The following is an 18968-nucleotide window of genomic DNA, read 5'->3' as shown; positions in this document are numbered from 1 at the left end:
TGAGGATGTAGCCCCTGGAGACTGACCCTGTTGCATGTATCAGTTCACTTCTGGGCATTTTTTTAGCTTCAGAGCACTGCTTTTTCTTTTGGCTCTGCTCGCTGCACCTCTGTCTTGCTGCCCCACACCCTTCCCCACCATCCCTACTAGTTTATAAATTTGGCTCCTTTCAGCATTTTATTTAAACTGTTTTGCTCATATGTTTGACACCCAAGTAGTGTTTCCCAAAATGTTGTCGCCACATCTTGCTGCAACGTATGCCTTCATTTCCTCCCCCTATAACCTCCCTTCAGCCTCCATGTTCTATGTCACCAAAAAGCCTTGTATACGTCGCGAGGAGAGTCCCTCAATGGATGCCTGAAAAGCAGTTCTACTTTACTTAATGGTGAGATTAATTCGCCTGGCCTGAGTACTTCTTGACGCCGGCTCCATTAATAATAGAAGCCCAGGCCTTTGCATTCCCTGCTCCAACCTAGTCTGCCATTTCCCAGGGAATAGGCTGTTTTTGATGGATCTGTGCGGCACTTAATGCTGAGGGAATGTTCAGCCCTGCTAGCGCTGTCACCACTAACCATCTGCAATTAAGGGTAGTGGCAGTAGTGGCACAATATTTACTGCCCCCCTTTCTACAAGTCTTCATACCATACAATTCCACAACTAACCATTTCAATCCAACCCACATAATTCCACTCCACACCACATACATCCACTCCAAACAAAAACCCATGTGTAAAAGACCTTTTCATTTACGCCACTAATTATCAATCGCAAATGCAAGGCCACATGACATTGCCAATGCTGGTTACATCTTAATAATAGTGCCGTTAGTCCATTTTGACACCCTTAATATTTATTATTCTACAACTGGAAATTTCGAATCCAGAAGCAGCTAATGTCTCTGCTAGCCAAAAGAGAGAGTATGAATACCCTATAAGGCTGGGGGGTGCCAGGATGCTGCCCTTCTACCTCACTTTAATAGTGTTGCACTCTTTGTTAAATGCTGTTGGTACTAGAATGATTGGGGAGGCTAGCAGCTGTGTTTAAATGATGCGCTACATATGATGTGCAGTATGCTGCTTGTATCTACAATTGTCCAATGTCATGGGGTTGTCTTGAGTTCTCTAGATGTGCACTTTTCTGGATGTGCATCTTGTTTCTTATCTGATAATATGCCTAAAGTCAATACATTCGCACCCTAAAGTTAAAGTGAATGGGGGCGGAGGAGGGGTGTGGCAAATATCTTGGCAGTCAAGATTTTAAAAAAAAGTCAGTGTTCATATGTTGGCAACTTTGGCAGTGTTTAATGAATCTGAATGCTAGTTTTCAGGTTCTTAAGTTAATCTCAGTGTAGGGGTTTCAGTGAGATCCAATGCAAAGGAAGGTTGCGGAGTAGAAATGAGTGTCAAAAACCCTTTGATCTGCTAAAAAATTTAGTTGGACCGAGACATGCATAGAATTTGCCAGACACTTGGACATGTGTAACATAATTGTGATCTGTTGAGTAGCATGCAGCCCCATTGGGGGAAGAGGGTGGTGAATTTACACTTCTACGTTTTCAAATTACAATACTTAAACAAATATATCAGACTATATCTATAATGGTGTTATTCATAATGTTAACTGTAAGATAATGTCCTGTCTCTTGATATAATTTGTGAAGTCATTAGAAACTTCAAAGGTGAGGTCATGGCATTTAATTTTGTTTTGCATGGCAGGTGTGCAAGCTATGGTTTGTGACGCGAACTGTAACTGGGGATTTAAAGAGTTCTCGGTTTTATTTTCTAGTCATAACTGCATTTTATCTTTAAGTGTATGTATAGTATATATGCGGATGTGCAGTGATATATCCTATTTGTTGCCCTTGGCGAGTCTGTGGAGTAGCAATGAATTGCAAGTAGGGTGACCCGATGTTATGAATTTTCCCAGACAGTACTGTTTTTTTGTTTTGTTCCCCCCCCCCCCCCCCCCGCCACCCCCCCCCCCCCCCCCCCCTCCTAGAACTGTTACAGCATCCTTACACATTTGAATAATTTAAAAACCTGTCCTGGATTTTATTTGGGATTGAGTAAGCATGCTTGTTAAACTGTTGTGTGCGCTCACCAACCGTCGCTTATTCAGTGGAGCGAGATAACTGCTGATGCTCTGCATCGCCTAGTTATGCAGCACAACAAATATTATAGAATGGTGAAGATACTCTGTGAAACGCACTACTTTCTGTGAGCTTCAACACCGCATGTATGATGTGAGTGTTATTAATGAAAAATAGTTTTTTTGTGTGTTCATCTAATAAAAAAGGGACTCTTTCATGCCTAGGGAATGTTCATAAATCCAAAATGGGGTATTAGTCATCTGTCACCATCACACCAAAGAAAACGCACAAACTTGTCCTCTCCAGATTTATTTGCTTTCTCGTATTTGTGGCTGTTTTTAAATGATAAATAAGACTGTCCCAGGATGAGAAGAAAATAGTAAAAGCATTATTCCTGTGACATGGGCTACATGCAGCATTCTATATCTTTTGTAGACCAAATGGACTTAACCGCATATGTCCTGACTCTAGTCCTTATTGTCCTTCTATCTAGCGTGTTTCAGAAATATTGGATGTGCCCCGGTAGTCCTTCTCTTTCCTTCGGTGCTCTGTGACCTGAACTTTCATGTTTGGTGACAATATATATTCCTACTTCTGTCTTTGGCCTCGCCTGGTTTTTGGTTTTGGAAATGTGGTCGGTCATCCTGCTAATTATGCTCCTCCTCTCCCTCAACAATGGTAATAAAGCGTGAACTACACTGTCCATATACATTTATGGTTCGTACCATAGCAATTTGTTCACGTGCATTTGTTTTCACAAAGATATTTAACCAAAACCAGAATGGAAGGGTTTAAATCTGTGCATCAAGGTAAAATGACACTGTAAAGCTATTGGAACTATTAGAGTTGTTTTATTATTATTAGGGAAGTTTATAAAGCGCTTGGTTACGCAGGAAGCGTGTCCCCGCGCTACATTTGCAAACTCTGAGCAGAAGTAAGGAGGGGTTCAGTTATCTTGAGAAAAGGTGAGTTTTTAGGTTTTTCCGGAAACTGGATTCCGAAGGGTCTAGGCGGAGATTAAGAGGCAGGGCATTCCAGCATTTCGCTGCCAAATGGCGAAAAGAGTGTCCACCCATGCGGGCCATACACAAAGTAATAGTTACGTGTTTTGAGGCACTAAAGATTTACTCAAGTTGGTTGCTGTACTGTGAAAATAAGCTTAGATTTGACCTTTGCAGTGAAGCAGTAAATATGTGACTGCAGTTATATTAGCACAGTTCTAATAAGTGGCTATTGGGCCACATTTGTTTTCTCTACAGACAGACACTCTTTGCTGTATAGTTAAGGAAGAAAAGTGCTGTTCCTACAGCTAACCATATGTAGAGTACTTTTTCATACTATTGGTGTTTGACAAATTTACCCACAATAAAATAAAAAGACAAATTGTTCACTTTGGTTTTATCTTCCAAAGTTTTATGCAGATTGGAGAGTGGGCACAAAATTCAGAGGGATACCAAAGCTTGTTGTCTTCATTTTAAATCCATATGGAATTTGTGCGATGAGCAGTGGAGAATTGCAGGATGGACTCGGGTCAAATTTATAATCACGGTCTGCTTCTTTCTCTATTGCATAGAGCTGTATATAGGTGTATATATCCCAGCGGCAGTCTTCACAGGGTAATTCTAGTTAGATCACATGTTCTACAGGAAACACGTTTTTTGTGTTGCTAATAACTTGGGCCCCGTTTGACGAACCTCCACACAGCTCTTCAAAAAGGTGCTACTATTGACTAGTATGTGCATTGAAAGTTTTGGGGTGATCTGGCCCCGCTTGACGGGAGTCTCTAAACACAAAGCCCCATGCATTTTCCATACACTTCTTTAGGCAGGGCTGCAGCAAAAACTGCTGAACGGCATTACACCAAATTTGGTTGGAAGCTAGATCTTGGTCCGCAGATTGTGATTTGGTGTAAATCCTTTCAGTATTTATTTATTTTAATTCTCAAACGTTTTTGTACATGTGGTGGTTGGGTCAGTGAGTGTCTTGGGAGACTCGTGGGACTGACAATTAAAAAAAAAATAGAACGTTTTTATTGGCCCAGTGAGCTTTATTTCATGTGGGCCAATTAGATTCTATGGGAGTCAGGCTCCTGTGAGCGCTCCGATTGGGTGCCAGCAAAATGAGAGATTTTGCTGGCAGCCATTACAGGACTTGTGGACTTAGTCCTCTGTCCTGAAGTTTGAGGGAAAAAATATATAAGGGTCATGGTGCTACCTTGCCCCCTAGGACCCTATGGGGGAGGGGGGGGAACCAGAGGGAACCCCAGGGAACCCCTTGGCACCAACATTGAGAGAGAAAAAGGCAATAGACCCCCCACCAAATTGTAAAAATAATATTGTGGCTATGGCCTCATTGGTGAATTAGGGGTGCAGGTCATTATAGGCCCCGGGGAGCCCACCCCAGGAGCCGTATGTCATAAGGGGAGGAGGGCGCACGGCCCCCTTCCCCAAGCCATTATAGGGGGAGGTGGGCATGCGGCCCCTTTCCCAAGACATTGTAGGCCCAAGGGAGCCCACCTCCGGTGCCAAAACTACCAAAGAGTGGGAGAGACCTCTGCGCCTTTAAAAGGCCGTTGGGACCCCCATCTCACAGGGCCGCTACTGTATCTAAAGAAATAATAATAACCTGGGGGCCACATGGCGCCACCCCCCCCTTCCTGAAGCCATTAATAGCCTGAGGACCCCATCCCCTGGGGCCAGCTCACTTGCTTTGTCCCTGGGGTTCCACTCCCAGGAGACAGCAGTTTCCCTTCCCGCACTGCCACGGCCAGCAACACCTGTGTTTGCTCCTGCCTGAAATTTATATATTTATATTTATTTATTTATAGCAAACACAGGTGTTGCTGGCCGTGGCGCATATATATATATATATATATATATATATATATATATATATATATATATATATATATATATATATATATAATCTCCACATCTCCACAAGTTGCTCAGAGATGAGGCCGCACACCGCCTGCAGGTGGTTCACAAAACCTTTATTGAAAGCATTGCAGCTTACCATCACGGTAATCCGTCCCTTGGCCTTGTGAGTTTCGAAGCATTTGCGCTTCTCATCAGAGGCCCATGCAGGAAAACAAAGTCCATTGCTGCTACATCTTCCCTGCTTGCTTTCAAAGAGACTCTCATTAGTCTCAGGTGTACCCTCTTCTAATAGAGTTTATCTTCAACAATGCTTACTGGGCCATGTAGTTGCTTAACACATTTCACTACCCTCTAGTGGTTTCGGTTCCAGCATGTCATTTCGGGACCCATTTCAAGCCCTCCAGTGGGCTCCCGGACGAAACTCTGCAATGTTAATTATTTAACCTGCTTGCGCCACATCAAAGAGTAACATTACCTCTCTGGCGGTCCTGTTAATGATTTTCAGGCAGTGCGATCCCTCCACGGCCGGAGCCGCCGCGATTTGTATTTCCAGAAGTTTCATTAACCCCTTCAGTGCCCCTCCGTTTCCACGCCTTGTGCCGGGCGTTTCATTAGCGGGCGGGGTTCATGACGAGATAGTCTCGTCATGGGCACAGCGCAACCGCGCTCCATGACGAGACTATCTCGTCATGGGCACTGAAGGGGTTAAGCCCTATTCTGCAGGATAACTACCCCCGCCTATCTTCTGACCCAAATACAGATGCAGTTGCTATACATCAATGAATTGCCACTGCTTTGGAGTCAGTCGCACCAGTCAGAGTAGTGAAATCCATTAGACTGTCCCCTCTGCTCCCTGGTTCTCTAATGCCCTCAAAGAAAAAAAAAAGTAGGTGCAAAAGATTGGAACGCCAGTGGTGGCTGTGCTACTGCGCTTTAGCCAAGGGAACCTACAAAAAAAGCACTAAAAGATTTTCATAAGGCACTAAAAGCAGCCAGGCGGGACTATGTTATCTTGCGCATCCCTAACACAAACCACTCCAGTAGAGCGGTTTTTAAAGTAGTCCAAACCTTTTTTTAAGCCCAAGGCGATAGAGACTGAAGTGATACCGTCCCTAGCTTTGTGTGAAAAAATTGCTAGTTATTTTTATAATAAAATTTTAAAGGTCTATGACTCCTTCTCGACTTCGGAGGCCATTGAGAAAGCGGATATATCCCCGGGTGCTGTGGAGGTACCTCCGCTCACTAACTTCATACCGATCTTGCCTCAGGATGCTTTAGCTGAAATCCAAAAGTGCTGTTCAGGCGCCCCAGACGATCCATGCACCCCCCCCCCCCCCCCCCCCCCCCCCAAATTGTGGAAAATGTTATCCCTTTCCCTGACGGGTGGGCTACTTCACATATGGAACACCTCTCTAGGACACTGGCATCTTTCCTGATAAATGGAAACATGCGACACTGCTCCCTCTGAGAAAGAAAGCAAACGGTGACCCAGGAGACCTTAGCAACCTTAGACCGATATCTCTGCTCCCCGCCCCAAAATGTTGGAGAAGCTGGTCCAGCGCCAACTGACCACTTTTATTGAGCAGAATGGCTTTGCATGACACGCAATCTGGTTTCCCGGCGGGATTCAGCACTGAGACCGCTCTCCTTGAGGTGGCTGAGTCAGTAAGATGGTCGCTGGATTCAGGGGCATCAGCACTGCTGGTACTCCTGGATCTGTCCGCCGTTTTAGACACTGTCGCCCACACCTTACTGATCCATAGACTACAAGGTGTGGGCTTTGGTGGGAAAGTGTTGACCTGGTTGACATCATATCTGAGCGTTTGTACCCAGAGAGTTGCCCTTGTACCATTTGAATCTAAACCTAAACAGCTCTGGTGCGGTGTCCCCCAGGGCTCAGCTCTGAGCCCTTTACTTTTTAATCTCTACCTAGCTCCACTGTTTTCCCTGATTTTCAACTGGGGAGTGAAAGCTATTTCCTACACTAACTACACCCAGTTGATTTTTCAGTTTAAGGAGCGGACAGTAGATGTCTTCAAGAACTTCAAAGGTTGTCTGCGAGACATAGCACTATGGATGAACTCCTAAGTTAAAACTTAATGCTGGGAATACAGAAGTTTTGTTCTTCAGTTAGGGCCCAGTGCCAGATTCAGATCTATGGTGGCCGTCAGAAATGGGTCCACCACCATCCCCTGCCACTCTTATCCGAAATTTAGGGGTGAGATGGGAGGCGGACCTCTTTTTCAGCCCAAATACAGCAGGTCTCTGCAACTTGCTTTAGTAAGCTAAAAAATCTCTGGAAAGTTTTCCATTTCCTACCGGAAGATTGCCGCAAATCAGTAGTGCATGCCACAGTTACATCTAGGCTAGACTACGCAAATGGCCTTTACCTTGGTCTCCCTAAATACGCCATTTGCCGCCTTCAGATGATACAGAATGCAGCTGCGTGACTGGTTCGTGCATACCTTTTCGACACCATAAGTCTCCGCATCTACAGGAGCTCCACTGGCTCACAGTGGCGAAGAATTAAATTCAAGGCCATGACATTGGGCTACCGGACCCTTAACGGAAAATGCCCTGGTTGTCTGAAGGAAAGACTGTCTCTGTAAGCAAAATCGTGCGTTGAGATCCAACTCGCATAACTTGATGGGTACCCCACACTTTGCGCAAACACGCCTGGGCGGCAAAGCATTCACAGTCCGAACTGCTTCACTGTGGAATGCCCTACCAGGGTCCCTGCGGCAGGCTAATTCAGAAACCTGTTTTAGAAAGGCCTTGAACACGTGGCTCTTTAGGGCAGATTAATATGGTTTGTCAATGCCGGAGCTCTCTGGATGCAATTACCTGCTGCTTCAGCACCTGGACACCCCTGTTTGGGGTAGCTGTTGCGCTTTATAAGCTCTAGTATTATTATATGTGGAGAGCCGGCTGGTGCCACGGGGGCCCTGAGGCTCCACCAATGGCTCCCAACGTGTGTATGGTGCGTTCCCTGGTTAGGCACCAGGGTACCCACATATTAAATGTAGGCCCTGTGGAATGGGGTTCCAAGGCCCTTGTAAAGGCCCAGCAAAGGGAGGGGGAGCACGTGCCCCCTTTTAAAATAAGAGGCACCTACAAATCACCCACAAACTCCACCTAGTAGTATGCAACAATGTTCTTGTCATTTTCCAGGCTGATGGTGTTTTCTCTACAATTGCACGTTGAAAAGTGATCTGAAATCCTTGATGGCGGTAAATGCATCGTTGATTTATTGATCTCTTGTGTAGTGCCTGTCCAAGACAAATGGGTTCTTTCTTGTCGTCTCCTGGCCTGAGGGCAGAGTCCACGGTTCTCTTTTAACTGCTGCTGAGTATGCAAAGGTGCTACACGCTCTGCCAGTATGTCATCCCCCCTTCCACGCTAGTAGTAAGCAACTGTGCTTGCTCTGGGTGGGTTGGCCATGCCCTGTTGCAAACTCCTTGCTGTGCAAAGGCCATGCGCAGTGTAGGGTTGGCTGCCGTGTGCGGGTTGGCTATAGATCTGTATTAGTCACTGAAAAGAAAAAACGCTTTAACATTAGTTGTGATTAAGATCTGTTTAAGTTAAATAAAAATACAATTTTAAAACCTTAAATTTGCTTTAAAAACACATGGGTTAAAGTAACGTTATGGTTGGGTGAATATGTCCATGACAACTAACTTTTTCAACAAAAAAAACCCATAGAAAATTCACCAGGTATATTTAGCAGAGCTAACTATAAATTGCGCCTTTGCCATGCTCTCCCTATGACTTCACATATTACAACGCTCATGACCTGTTCTATGACCATATTTATGATATCACTGATATCTTAAATTACATCACTAACCTCATCCAATGAGTGCGTTTCTATAATTGTTTACAAAGTGGCGGGTAAATGCCATATTACTTCTCTACCTGATTTTGTGCAGCCTGTGTCCAGCTAATGGGTGTAGGTATTTATAAAACATGAGCCCAATGCATTGTATGTGTAGAGGTTTTGAACACCATAGAAATCTTTGTATTGAAGAGTAACTCTGTACGCACATGACAGTTGACGACTTGTGTCCAATTTGTTCCACACAGGTGTTTTGGTTCTGGAGGAAAGTTTCTAACAGGGCAAGGATTCTACATAGATACTAAGTATTGTAAGTAGCCTAGAGTTTTTAAAAAGGGTCATCGTAGCATATCCATTTCAACATAACAGACTGTGTGCACCAGGTGCAAACCCATGTACACATGCTTGTTTTAGCTTTAAAATATGGGCTATCTGGCAAGTTTTCACCATAGTATAAAGCCTGCACTTAGTATGACCTTTACCATCTCCACACCGTGAGTATGATGTCGCATATTCAATTCAATTCGTCTTTAATTCGAGTAAAATTCATCATAAAAGACAGTACAATAAAAGATTCCAATGAAATACAAAAAATATAAAATCATTACAGTAATAAAAACAGAATAAAACAGATAAAAACAACAAGGATTTACCTATTAAATCCTATTCCTAATAGTCCAAACCCATCCTAGGAATTTGGCCACAGCAATTACAATAGCTTCGCTGGTATCATATCTTAAAATTCTTAGTGCCACAAGCCCCACCCTGGTGCCCATGTTACGACAAATTGGTATAAGCCATCTCGTCCGGGGTACTGCATAGGCCGGGCATTCAAAGAATATATGACCAATCGATTCCCTACTATCAGCACACCAACGGCAGGAGTCGGTCATCTCCTCCTTCCAGTTTTTGGTGAACGATCTAGTGGGAAGAGAGCCAACCCTCAGCTGATAAAGTTTCCTGTCGCTGGGTCTACTAATATTCTCCCAATAAACTTCAAGTAGTGGATCGGTCTTACACTCAAACTTGCCAGTCAAAGACATAGCCAGGGTTTGGTTGCACTGTTTCTGATTTTAACTGGGACCAATATAAACTTTTAAACACTTTTTTTGGAGGGAAGGGGTTGCCTGCAGGGTCAGACCACAAATTACCCAGGCCCATAGATTCTAAAAGCAGTCTGACTTGCTTGAACCATGCTATATTCCCAGAGCCCAGGATAGAACGAACATCCAAGAAAGCCTTAGCATAAAGGGCCAATTCCGGGGTAGTCCACAGTCTTCTCCACAAGGCCAATGGTTTGTACCGGGCAATGTCGTCAATTGAGTGACAACCAAGGTCCAATAATAAAGGTTTGATGGGACTTGACCTGGGGAGGCCCGCAAGGTTCTTCAGAAATTTGTTTTGCACTTTGACCAAAGAGGATAGGTCTGCGAAACCCCAGAGTTCCGCGCCGTAAAGGATCGCTGAAGTGATCCTTGAGTTATAGATCTTTATTGCTGGACCTATCCTTTTGGTCTGTGACAATCGATGTTCTTTTACCAGACACCCTGAAAGCTGGGCAAGCTTAAGAGATAGAATATCAATTTGGGGATTCCAACTCGGTTTACTTTCAAGGACAATCCCCAGGTAGGTCATAACGTTTGTGAGTTCTAATTTTTCATTATTCATCGTGACATGACCAGCCACACGTCTTCCTTTATTAAAAACCATGTACTTGGTTTTAGAGACATTTACTTGCATGTCATGATCATGACAGAAGGTGTCAAACTTGTTCAGGGCCGCCTGTAACCCCATCTGTGTCTGAGACAATAAAAGGGTGTCGTCGGCGAACATAAGTAGCGGGAGCTTGTTACCACCCAGAGAAGGGGCGTCTGTAGAGATGGTAGAAAAATACTGCACAACCCTATTTATAAATAGCAGAAAAAGAGTTGGCGCTAGGACGCACCCTTGCCTGACACCCCGTGATACTTTAAATCTGTCTGTGACTTGCCCTTGGTTCCCCCCATCTGACTTGTGCAAAATTATCTTCGTGCATCCTAATCACAATATTCGGGAGATCAGCAGGCATCCCTAAGCCATCTAAAACTTCCCATAATTTAGTCATAGGAACTAGATCAAAAGCTGATCTAAGGTCCACAAAGGCGGCATATAATGTACCGCCTCCTAAATAGACCGTTTTCCAAACGATCAGTTGGAACCTAAGAGCCTGATCAATAGTGCTGATACGAGATCTGAACCCGGCCTGTAGGGGCGATAAAATGTCCTCTTGCTCAATCCATGACTGAATTCTTGCCAGAATCATCCTGGAAATGATTTTTGGGATCGAGTCAATTAGACTAATCTGGCGATAATTCCCTGGGCTCGAGCGATCACCCTTCTTATGGATGGGCAATATCTAGGCACCTTTCCATGATTCGGGAATAGGTGCCCCCTTAACTATGGCAGTAGCCAAAAAGGCAATGTATGGTACCCAATTACTCTGATCAGACTTGAAAAGATCTGCAGGGATACAATCAATGCCCGGGGCTTTTCCACTAGATATCCTACTTAAAGCCATCTCAACTTCACTGCAGTCAAACGAAAAAGTTTTGATAGACGACATATCCCGAGAGATTAAAGGTATTGACTCAGCCTTCAAATCAATACCAGAGAACTGGGACTCCTAATGTTCCACCCATAGCTCGGGGAGAACATGGTTAGATGGAATCAACGAATTCGGGGAATTTCCCCACTTCACAATGTGCTAGAACTTGGTCAAATTTTTATGTTTACTGGCAACTAAAAGATCTTGCCAATGGTCATTGTCCCATTCTTGTTTGGCCATGGTTTTATCCTTACGGTAATTACACCGCGCTATCCTAATGTTGGCCATGTTTTTAGATTTTATAGCAAATTTCAGTTTATCATAAGTATCTCTGCAGTATTTGTTGTACCAGTGATTACGCTTAGGTTGAGATTGTTTCTTGGGTTTGGAAAAAAAAAGTTTTTAAGCCCAGAAATAAAGTTTCATGAATTTGAGTAGTCGCCCAGCTAACGGCTTCTTGTGGTGGAAGGGAGTGCAGTGCTTCCAAAGCACCCTTAACTTGTGTGCTGATTTCAACTAGTGCTCCAGGGTCCATTCCTACCCTATCCCAACGCACTCGCCGTAGATTATTTGTAAGGAGGGCATCTGCGGTAGCTATCATGGTTGGTTCATTACTATGATGATCAGCACAGAACGAGAAACTTAGGACGAGGGGTTTATGGTCGCTCTCAGTGTGAACTGGGATCACCATGTCTCTAAGGGAAGACCAGAACTCCACTTTGATGAGAGCATAATCGATTCTGCTGTGTCGAAGACCCTCAACAAAGGTGTCACTACCCATTTTGTCAGACGGTCCGTCCATTTGCCGCCCTGAAGCCGCGCCCCATACACAAACTCATCCACTGGATGGCTGATTCAGTCCATTTCTTGATGGGTGGAAGGTCAAGAAGAGGGATGTTCCAAAGAACATCCACTTCCATCGTAAGTGAATCCCCGGGAATGTTAAAGGGCTCGAAGCAACAGTTCAAATCCCCCGCAATTATTACATTAATACTAGGGTTAACAGTTTCCAAAAAGCCATCTAGCAGTAAAAAGGTATTTGTACCGCGCCCTCCTGGTTGACCTCTATTATAAATGTTGATAATCATAAAGTCAGAACCATCATGGAGGTGCAGCAGTACTATTAACCTCTTGAGTGCCCATGACGAGATGGTCTCGTCATGGGCCGCGGTTGCGCTGTGCCCATGACGAGACCATCTCGTCTTGAGCCCTGCCCGCTAATGAAACGCCCGGCACAGGGCGTGGAAAGGGCGGGGCACTCAAGGGGTTAAGAGATCAGGGCTGTCTACAGCCAGTTCGGATGGTCGACACTTAAGGGTTTGCTTAATCCAGATACTAAGACCACCTGAGGGTCTGCCCTTTGACCCTCTGGTGGCTACTTTATAAAAGTTAGTAAAGCCAGGAAAGTGAACCGGGTCCACTGCCCACGTTTCCTGAAAAACCAGGACATCGAATTTGTCCACCCATGTAGACCACTCATTTATAAAAGTTTAACTCCTAAGGCTGGCTCTATTCCAAGAGACCAAGGAGAAAAAATGATGGTCACTAGCAACAGGCAATGGATCCAAGGGCAGAACCAAAGGGGCAGTATAATTTCCGGTCTTGCAAGGGACTGGGCACTCTGTTCCCCCGTAGCAACGATCCAAGCACATAAAATTAGCCTTATCCAGTCTAGCCTCACTAACATAAGGGGCTACCACTGGATCAGCGGACAAGGGGATTGGATAGTTACTACCATGTGTGCTCTCGAAAATCAAGATCTATCGGAGGAGAATGTAAAACCGTGCAGGACACAGGGTGTGGAAAGGTAACGGTATTTAACCACACACCACCCGTTCCTAAGGAACCCCTTAATGAGCGACAACAGGATACTTTCCCCGCCCTGGTAGTACTGCCATACCCATTAGTATTTCTACAAACAAAACCTATGTTGTTGTTAGCCAGTCAATCCACCTCTTCCAAGCCACTCAAGGGACCAAAACGATTGTAAAGAGGAAAATTAAAGTCCAATCTAGGTGGACCCTTTTGGCCTCTATAAACCCTTTCCCACCTAGGTGGCTGGGCAAGGTGTGTGCCGCTGGGGGTAATAGGATAGAAATACCATAGGTTAAGAGCAAGTATTCTACTGGAACACTGGATCTTAGGATGGCAACATATGTGCCTCACTACTCTGGGGTCCCTGAAATTAATGATAATACAATCACCCTCCACATCCTTGGGTTTGGTGCCTATCCAACTCACCCTTCGTACAAACAAGATTTCAGCACGCAGGTTGGGAGGGAGAGGTCTGTTGCCATTGAGCCAGTGTATAACCTTGTTCTTAAGCTCACTATGGGACTCTAACTTGTCATGTGGAATCCCCAGGACACCTGCCAGAATTACCGTATATGGTGATGACTCTGGAGGTAAATTGATACAAGGGAATAGTGAAGACAAGCCACTACTCTTATGAACAGTAATCCCTCTTGTGTTAGGAACCGAGTTAGTCAAATGTTGCCAACTTGTTTCTATCAACTGTGGTTTAGTTGGGGACATTTTCCCTAACAAGGTCCGAAGCTGTCATAATTGCAGACACTATGGAAGGAGAAAATGTAGGACTGTTAAGAGATTTACTAAGCAGCGTGGGATGATTGGTACCAATCAAAGCAGTCTTATCTTGCAAGGTGTTGTCAGAAGATGGTAAAATCCCAGGACCAGAAAAGTGCTCGAGTTTTTTCCAAGATGGCCGTGTTGGCAAAGAGATTTTAACAATTGTTCGAGAGTGTCCAAAAAACCATTAGGGAATAGGTTAACACAGGGCTGGCTGGGCAAAGTCTTGGTAGACAAGAGACTGGAATTAGCTGGGGGTGTGTTGCAATGAACTGGGGGATGTGTTAGTATGGAAGAAATACAGGGTTTAGGCACTTTAGCGCGTCTTCCCCTGTTAGTCCCACCCACACGTTTCCTTTTTCCCACTTTGGATTGAATCATACTCTCCTTTTCCGTGATGACAACCGGTGGTATTACCACAGATGGCACAAGGGGAATAGTACTACCTTTCACAATAGGAGGTCTATTTTCAAGGATGGAAATACTATCGGGGGTAGAAAGCAAGGTGCTGTGATTAGTAATGTCAGAGCCCACGATCACGGTACTTAGTGCCAAGTCGTGATCAGTCTGAGTTGGCAAACACTCCGGAGAAGCAACCGACATAATTTTACCCAAAGAGGATCTCTTTGCCGTTAGATCCAGAGACCATCTTTTTTCGGTGAGAATAATTTCGTGTTCAAGGACACGAACAGCTCTGGAAATAAATTGGTCTAGGGTCCCAGAAACTGTACCCCCTGCACTATCTTGTGCAATCTTTCTCCCAGACCTTAAAGAAGTTGCCATTTTTCAACGTAGCGTGTATATAATGTAAAATAGCAACTACCACGCCAATGTCAACAGTAATGAGCATTAATCGCCTAATATATGGCAAAGATTTTCACAAGATAATTGGTGGTTAAAATGATGTTACAAATCACCACAAACTTGATAACAGTATCCTAGCGCAATAACAGGGGGACTGATAGTGTCTTACGTCCAGGAATTACAACCCGAATAGCCAAGAGAAAGGGGGGTGGCCCTGACCGGCCTCCTCTGGCCCCGGACGGCCACAGACGGCCCGACCTTTGCCCGGCGCAACCGGCGTGCGAGTATGGTACACTGGATCATGGAAGGCAGGAGGAATTGGGGTAGGGACATGGACTGGGATGACAGGAGGAACATGGAGAGGTGCACCAAACTGACCCTACAGGGCAGGCATCAGGGTTTGCAGCAGCACAATACACCACACAGGGCATGCGGGACGGGAGTGCAGCACAACAATCCATAGAAAGCAATAGGAAGGGGACAGGCACATGGACAACAGAGAACAGAGGGGAAGGAGACAATGGTAGCTAGCTGACCATAATGGACAGACAGGAGGGAAAGCTGCAGCATAACAGACCATAAAGGGCAGGAGGGACGGATCAGGGGCATTACAATGGAACAGACAAGCCAGGAGGGAGGGAGTAGGGGTCTGCACATGTAAACAGAGGGCTGGGGGCATGGCAGGAGCAGCAAGATAGCCATGGAGGTCAGGCAGGATGGGCACTAGAAGCAAGACACACCATGAGGAGCAACAGTGAGACTGTGATGGCATACACACAGACCATGGAGGGAAGGTGGGAGGGGGTCAGGGGCAGCTAACTGACCACACAGGGAAGGTGGGAGGGGCTATGGCAGCACAGAAGACCATGCATGGCAAGTGGGAGGGTTAGTGGCAGCACAATGGCTATGATGGGCAAGAAGGAGGGTGCAGGGGCATGCACAAAGGACGATGGAGGCTAGAAGGGAGGGTCAGGACCTGTGCACAGACAAAGTTCAGGGGAAGGGGCCTCACAACAGACCACACGGGGAAGGCAGGAGGAGCAGTTGCAGCACAACAGACCAGGGAGGGCAGAAGGGTGTGGCAGTACAATGGACCATGTAGGACAGGAGGAAGAGGATAGGGGCATGTGGACAGGCAGGGTGGAGGTGGCAGGGACAGGTTACAGTCATCTGACAATGCTAGGCAGGTGGGAGGGGAGTGGCAGCTCAACAGAACACTCAGAGTAGATAGGAGTGGCAGGTCCATGGGACATGGTGGGCAAAAAGGATGGAGCAGGGGCATGCACAAAGACATCGGAGGGCAGGGGGGAAGGAGAATAGGGGCAGCAAGCTAAGCACAGAGGCTAAGCAGGAGGTCAATGATGGGGCATAGAATTGGGGAATGGAGGGCAGCAGGAGTGGACTGGTACATCATACTAAATTGAGGGCAGTGGCAGCACATCAGACCATGCATAGCAGGAGGGAGGAGGCTAGTCCATGGATTCACACAACAGAGGATAGGCAGGAGGGGGATGGGGCAGCAAGCTAACTGTTCAGAGAAGGCGGGTATTAGGAACTTTATTGTTTTTAAAACATTGTGTCTGTGCGAACTACTTAAAATATGAACAAGTATGCAGCATAATCTCACTTTTATTCAGGAAGAAGAGGACGTTTGTGACTGTGACTCCGGGCTCACTTGGCAGAAACACCCCCTGACCCTCCACCCCCTATCGCAAAATGTAATGCCCGTGAAAAGGGTAGGTGAACAGTGTTATATAGAACATAGTCCTGAGAGCACGATTGAAAATTAAAACTAGATATAGTGTATGGTATAAACTATGAACCAAAAAGTGTGATATAAGATGAACCGGGGCGTGAAATATAATATGCAATACATTGTGCGCAATGACCGATTCATTGGAGAGCGCGAGATAGCACAGGCACTAGCGCGTGCTATGCGATATGCGCCTTGGAGTGTAATATGCACAGGGGAGTGTTGTGTAACCTAACTAGTCTCTAAAGTTGTAATATAAAATATGTGATGGGGAGTGTAGTGTTGCATATGCACTGTGACAAAGATATGGATCCCAGATTGTAATATGTATGGCATAGCACTGTGCGTTATAACATAGGCATCGAGGAAGGCACGTTAGATGGGGCAATATAACCCGTGCGAAGACAAGTGTGGCATGACCTATTCACGGGGTGGTGTTACAGTGCACATGGGCTAGAGAGTGTCATAGCATGTGCACTAGCTAGTGGAATACAACACAGAGGTGTGTGGCACTCGGCAGGCAATGGTGGGTGTAACACAGCATTGGGCTCTGTCAGGAGCGCGCTGTGACTCTCGTGATGTTCGTCCCCTTTCCAGAGAGTAAAATAAAAAGTATTACACATCCGGCAGTGCATGTGTGTTTTATTAACCGTGAGGGGGGTTTCTTGCATAGTTTTGGTCGAATTTTTGTCAAGTCCCCTTTGAATGGCTTGGTGTGCATGTGTATTAAATGTGCCCGTCAATAGCTACCCATGTTTGTATAAATAAACGACAAGGGTGTCTACCGGGATTAGGCACGGTAGGGCATCAGACATGTCACAGCTTCACTAGTGGTGTAAATACATTCCACGTGGATTCATTGCATGCATAGTCTCCTTTTTTTTTTTTTTTGAAATATTTTTATTGGGTTTATCAACAAAACAGAAAAACAAACACCACTCGTATAGTGCAAGGCATGGCATACAGGGGCTACAAGGTACCGGAGCAATGACAGTACCGGTGTCACAGAGAGAAATAAACAGCCCAATGACAACACACCATCGCTCCCTTCCCCGCCCATCTCCAGCAGTGGAGCCATTAATCCTGGTCACTGAGATCCGAGTCCGCTGCATCCGGTGGGGGCTCACAGATATTTCCCCGGTATACATTCCATCCACCCCAGACCTGGGACCACTTCTTGGGGCACCCTCTATGGACATACACAGTTTTTTCGGTCACCATTACAAGGTCCATATCTCGGATCCACTGCGTCAGGGTAGGCCCCAGCCCCGATCCCCATTTCTGGGCTATGTTACGCTTTGCGAGCATGAGTCCCAAAGTCACCCAAAGCTGGGTCACCTTCTTGTGGTCCGTCTGTTCCCAGACATTAAGGAGGCACAGCCGGGGTTCCGGCAGCGTGGGAGTTTTTGTTACCTGGGAGAGAATACGCAACACCCCTTTCCAATACGTCGCCACGACAGGGCACTCCCAGAGGGTATGCAAGAAGGTCCCCTCGTGGCCACAGTTCCTGAGACACAGCGGGGACTCCACCCGGTGGAGTCTGAATAGGAGGGTGCGGGTGTAGTATGTGCGGTGCAAAATTTTGAGTTGGACCAGTCTGAGCTTGGAAGATATGCCCACCTCCCTGGGGGATGAGAGCGCGGAATTCCAGTCCGTCTCATCAAATTCTCCAAGTTCTGCCTCCCACTTCCCCTTGAGGGCGGAAAAAGGGTCGGGGCGGCATAGTCTCCTTTTAATGAATATCGCGCAAATCGTCATGGTGATAGGTACGTACGGTTTGTCCAGCATGTCCTAGGTGTGTCTATAAATATATATTTTTTAAAAATAATAAAAAAAACAGTGGCCAGCCCTGGGGATTGGGGTCAAAAAAATATAATTAGGAGACAGGCCCTGGGGGATGGGGTCATCAGGGCCAATAAATTAGAATAAGAAGGGGAATCACACAGCCCCCCTGCTTAAAAAATTAAAATAAATAAAAGACTGGCATCGTGCTGGAGGCCATGCCCCCTCTGTGCAGCACTCTGCAAACGCGCCCCCAACAGGCATCTCCAGTATGCGCCAGGGAGCTGCGCTGTAGACAGGTGTTCTGAGGCCAAGCCCCTTTTTACACCTCGCTGCAACGCAGCTCTGTGGCGCTTACTGGAGGTACCTAGTGGTCTAGTTTGACCCTAGGGACCCTTAGGATTCAAGGGGACTTAATCCCTCAACTTAGAACAGCCACAGGGCGCGTTTAGACAGTGGTGAAGGGAGGGGTTGGCTTGAGGTGACGTGTGCAAACACGCACTATGGCACGTTTTAAATTGGGGATATAATTTTCCTTCAATACTGAGGGACCCTGGGGGCTAACTAGCCCACAAAGTGCTTCCAGTAAGCGCCACTGAGCTGCATTGCAGAGAGGTGGTCCAGGCCGTGCCACTTTTTTTTTACACCTCTGC

The 18968-nt window shown here is 45.9% G+C and overlaps 1 protein-coding gene across 3 annotated transcripts in view; it reads left to right on the top strand.

The window, feature by feature from the left end:
* LOC146784361 (RNA/RNP complex-1-interacting phosphatase-like) overlaps nt 1–18968 on the top strand; it is a 141818-nt gene that overhangs the window by 53920 nt on the left and 68930 nt on the right. The gene's annotated exons all lie outside the window — the stretch shown is intronic.

This window comes from Triturus cristatus, chromosome 11 (assembly GCF_964204655.1).
Source record: "Triturus cristatus chromosome 11, aTriCri1.1, whole genome shotgun sequence".
Classification (NCBI taxonomy): Eukaryota; Metazoa; Chordata; class Amphibia; order Caudata; family Salamandridae; genus Triturus; species Triturus cristatus.
This window is presented reverse-complemented; position numbering and strand designations above follow the sequence as displayed.